Source organism: Salvelinus sp. IW2-2015, unplaced genomic scaffold (genome assembly GCF_002910315.2).
Source record: "Salvelinus sp. IW2-2015 unplaced genomic scaffold, ASM291031v2 Un_scaffold3891, whole genome shotgun sequence".
Lineage (NCBI taxonomy): Eukaryota > Metazoa > Chordata > Actinopteri > Salmoniformes > Salmonidae > Salvelinus > Salvelinus sp. IW2-2015.
The window spans coordinates 50,181-55,468 of NW_019945165.1; the positions used below are offsets into that span (position 1 = coordinate 50,181).

The 5,288-nt window shown below is 37.7% G+C and overlaps 1 long non-coding RNA gene across 1 annotated transcript; it reads left to right on the forward strand.

Annotated features, from left to right (window-relative positions):
- LOC112076629 (uncharacterized) lies at positions 1-1,536 on the forward strand. The gene is made up of 4 exons (XR_011477831.1): positions 1-286; positions 384-448; positions 669-814; positions 924-1,536. It is a non-coding gene; the product is annotated as an uncharacterized lncRNA (long non-coding RNA).
- Positions 1,537-5,288: the final 3,752 nt, after the last annotated feature.

Here is a 5,288-nt window from a genome sequence, read left to right on the forward strand (position 1 = left end):
ACCACTGTTGCTGCACGAAAACCACAAACTGCTTCGACTACAACCACAGCTTCCTGTGACCAACCACAGCTGCGCCAAAAACACCACTGTACCAACGACAACCAAAATTGTTCCACAACCACCACAGCCACCGCTACCACAACTAAGTCAACAGCGGCACCGACAGCGAGATGAGGCGTCAAATGGAATGGGATTAGGATTCAGAATGTTCCGTAATTTCCAAAGTGACTATACTGATTCTTCCACAACAGCATATCAGGAACTGGCAGAAAATGTTACCACAGAGGTAATCAGCTCATCTTTTAACAACATTGTGTCACTAACYTTGTGTCACTGACGTCACTGTTGAAACTGTTGATACTAATTTGTGTATTTTTTTACAGGTGAATCATGGTTACAAAATAATTTACCCTTTAACATACGTAAGGTGTAGGATTATTCAGTTCACGTAAGTAACAATCATTGTTTTCTGTAAGTCTATGAATCTCTCCATTCAAATATAATTATCTCAAAATAACAGTTATAGTGATATACGTTTGAATAATATATTAAGAGAACAAATACAAATACAAATAATTACTATACATTGTCTTGTTTTCTTGGAAACAACGGTTTAAGATCTGACCTCGAAATGAAAACTAAATCTTTATATATTTCATTGTTTACAGGAGTGGGTCAATTATTGTCAACATGACCCTTATTTTCAAGAACCAGACAGTGGTTCCCAATGTAACGAGTGTGGAGCAGGGCTTGACTGACTCTCTGTCTCACGGGAACACCTTCCTCAACGTTGATACAACCTCCATCACTGCAAGTAAGTTAAGCCGTCACTGCTGACCTTGTCATTGTCGTCACTCTCAACATTGACTCATGYCACTCTATATTGGGTACAWTTTAARGAGATAACMTCTGTGGTGTTACAGGAACTACAACTTCCGCAGCCACCACAGTTGCCGCAACTACCACAACAACCACAGCCACCGCCACAACAACAACAACTGCTGGTCCTACAACAAACACAGCTGCTTCAACAACATCTGTTGTTAAATCAACAATAAACAATGCTGTCGCCTCCAGTGGAATAAGCTACAAGAKAAGTCRACTCATCTGTCTTGMTSTMTTGTCACAACTGCTTGACTTATACTGATATAACTGATCACCACTGTGKSAGGGAAACRTACCAGACAATKTAATCATATTRATTWTTAGAACTGTATAGTATMTATTATTATMTAWTACCCADWAATGTACAGGGTAAAGATGAATTGCTATGGAGAACATGAGAATATTGAACAGCAAGAGGATAATGTAAAAWAAAWAGACAYCTGTTCTACCAATTATCAACAAGATTCTAAGAATCTTGATAGTTATTCCTTCTACTTACTGCACTAATATTTATTGTAACTGAATGGTGTATTTATACTGTTTTGTAATTCACTATTASTCATACWTTGAATGAAGAAAATGRTGGTTTCGTTTTCTGTACCGGATTAARGAAGAAATTAAATMAAATGCAATCCATTACCTGAAAAGACATTCACTTCCCTTAAGTTACATTTCAATAATTATTATTGTGTGCCAACTGCATCTGTTACACCTTGTTCACATACAACATAAATACCACTTTATTTATATGATAGGAATGATAGATATGAATATCAGAAGATCAATTTCAAGCCGAACAGGACATCTGTTTACAACGGCAACAAAAACATAGACAATGAATATGGTAAAGTTGGACAGTAATCGCAGAGGAAAGGTTTTTCTAAATTCATAAATAACTGAAGGTATATTTCATAGGTTTAAATTCATTAACATATTAGACTGGCTGTAATATGTTAATGGGTGTTTGATGTGAAATCTGTTGTCAACACACTTTAAAAATGGTATACACGAGATTAGTCCTTTCAGATATCATTTTTTGTTCTGCTTACGTATTTCATTGTTCATCTCCTATAGTCTTGAGGGAGGGRTTTGAACACACCTCGATCAATTTTTTGTCACCCTGATTTCACCAATTGTGTATCTATGTATTTTTCTGCTAGAGTGGATGTATTAGAGAGAGGCCTTACAGACATTACAAAACCAGTGTCTGTCTCTCATGTACACAAAACTGTGTCACGTATCACATCAAGGCAGAAAGATAAACATTTGTGAATCAGGAACATTTTGGTGGCAAATAAAGGCCTAAGCACAAAACGTTCATGCTATGCTAACTGAAGGGTGTTCTGGGAGTATGTTGTTAATTATTATGTAATTTAAATTACGGCCCATGGCACACAAACAATCCATGTCTCAATTGTCTCAAGGCTTAAAAATCCTTATTTAACTTGTCTCCTCCCCTTCATCTACACTGATTGAAGTGGATTTATCAAGTAACATCAATAAAGGATCATACCTTTCACCTGGTCAGTCTGTGTCATGGAAAGAGAGTCCATAATGTTTTGTATACTCAGCGAATATTGGGTTAAGAAATAGATGTACGTATGCTGAACAATAGAGTTGAAATTTGTGCCTAAAGTTACTAAGCAACTTTAGGAGCTAGAAAAAGATACTAAGCAACTAAGCCACCACAATTAAGAATATGTTAATATAGATAAAAATGTAGTTTAGGCCTATCCTCTTTTTATGAGCTGTAAATTGACACTGAAATCTAATGAAAGAAAAACAATACCTTTGTATATCAAAATMCAAAAGGCACTCGCACATCTGAGCTATCTTTTCTGCAGGTGCATGGCAACAGTTGCATAAAATTAGAAAAAATAAGAAACCTGCACACTGCTCTTGATAGTATCACTGCTCTTTAATAAGCTTTGACGAAGGTCGTGAGGCCGATACGTAAAGATTATTAATGAGCAGTGATACTATCAGGAGCAGCGTGCAGGTTTCTTCTTTTTTCTCAATACATTTGTACATAAAATCCATTTATTAAAATTGGTAACAACATGAACCAAATAAGAGCATCATTACAACACTAATCTAATCTAAAAACTATATTGTGTGCCTCTGTGTGTGTGGTGTGGGGGAGAAAGACAAAGATAGCGCTTGAAGTTAACATTGGGATTGGGTACAATCCTAGATCTATGATCAGGGGCAACTATTCAAGGTAATGGGGTTCAGAGGTGAAACACACAACGAGACAGTTTGAGCAGGAAAGTCAGATGTTTCTCATAGGGCTCTGGAATAATCTTCCTCAGTTCTGATTTGCTAGCTCTTCTCACCTTTAATTAGGACAAGCATAGAAAAAGAAAGAATAGAATGAGAGACAGAGAGTACAAGTGCTGTTACTCTGASGGTCAAAAGACAGGTGACAAGGGAGATGTCAAGCTGGTCTTGTAAGTGTGTATATGTGTGTGTACATACCTCACTAGAGGTCTTAATTCAAACTCTGTGAGCTCTTGGAAGAATTGGGCAAATGGAGAGGTTGAGAAAATCTGGCTTCCTTTGGGCCACTTGTCATGCACTTTGTTCCATCTTCAGGGTCCATTCATCTTATGTTGATTCCAACCTACAGCATATATACAAATACAGTTTGTGAAATCAATTGAGGCATTGAACAAATACAAATAAGACAACTAGACACACCTACTTCCAACCACTTGCTAACTAAACAAAACATTGCTACACAATAATGCAGATTATTTGACCAGACTCACAAAAAGTTAAAAATAATTCTGTGCCACCAAATGTTTTCATACCACTTGTAAAGTGAACAGATTTACCCCCCCCAGGAGAGGGTATACGGACACTCCTGGCCTGGCCATTGACTAGTAGACCATATCACGGTGACATCTAGATGGCTACCAATATGAGTTTATTATTGTGTAGGCTGCCATCTTACTTGAAATAGAATCATAGGAGGGAAACTGTATCTAGCTACCCCGCGGCGACACTGTGATAGGTTACAGCTGCCCACTGCACCTTAGGTGCAGGCTGTTCAATACAACACTGCTACACTGGTCATTTGCACATGGTTTACTGGTATGGTGTAAAACGCTGCCTGTCAACCCAAAAAACGTTGCACTGGTAATATACAGTGAGCTCCAAAAGGGTTGGGACAGTGACACATTTGTTGTTTTGGCTCTTGTACTCCAGCACTTTGGATTTGAAATGATACTATGAGGTAAAGTGCAGACTGTCAGCTTTCATTTGAGGGAATTTTCATCCATTATCGGATGAGCCGTTTAGAAATGACATACTTTATTTACATACTTCCCCATTTTAGGGGACCAAAAGTATTTGGACAAATTCACTTATATGTGTATTAAAGTAGTCAAAACTTTAGTATTTGGTCCCATATTCCTAGCACACAATTATTACATCAAGCTTGTGACTCTCAACTTGTTGGATGCATTTGCAGTTTGTTTGGTTGTGCTTCAGATTATGTTGTGCCCAATAGAAATGAATGGAACTGTAAATCATACGTACTGTGTCATTTTGGAGTCACTTTTATTGTAAATAAGAATACAAAATGTTTCTAAACACTTCTACATTAATGTGGATGCTACCATGATTACGTATAGTCCTGAATGAATCGTGAATAATGACGAGTGAGAAAGTTAGACGCACAAATATCATAAACCCTTCAAAATGCTAACCTCCCATTATTGTAATGGTGAGAGGTTAGCATGTCTTGGGGGAATGACATGAAATTCTGGACTTACTCATCTGGTTAAGAAAAGTCTGGATTGTCCATCTGTAGACGCTATACAGACGCTCATACTATCAACAAACTATCCATTGATAAACAACTGCTTGCTAAGATTACGGTTAGGTTTAGAATAAGGGTTATGGTAAGGGTTACATTTCTGGTTAGGACAAGGGTTAAGAGTAGGGTTAGAGTAAAGTTTATAGTTTGGGCTAGAGCTAGGGTTAGTTGAAATGGTACTGATAGTCTGTAGACCAACTACAGATGGACCATCCAAATAAGTATTGCCGAGTACAGTTGCAGACATCTACACATGTCACGTTCGTCGTATGAATCGGACCAAGGCGCAGCGTGGGAAGCGTACATTCTTTACTATGATAAGAATGAACACTAACAAACTAACCGAAATAATAAACCGCACGTGAACCTATACAAAACAAGTGCTGACAGGCAACTACAAATAGACAAGAACCCACGAACACCAAAGGGAAAATAGCTACCTAAATATGATCCCCAATCAGAGACAACAATAAACAGCTGCCTCTGATTGGGAACCATATCAGGCAACCGTAGACGTACAAATCACCTAGACCTACAAAAACCCTAGACAATAGAAAAACTAACGTACCCACCCTAGTCA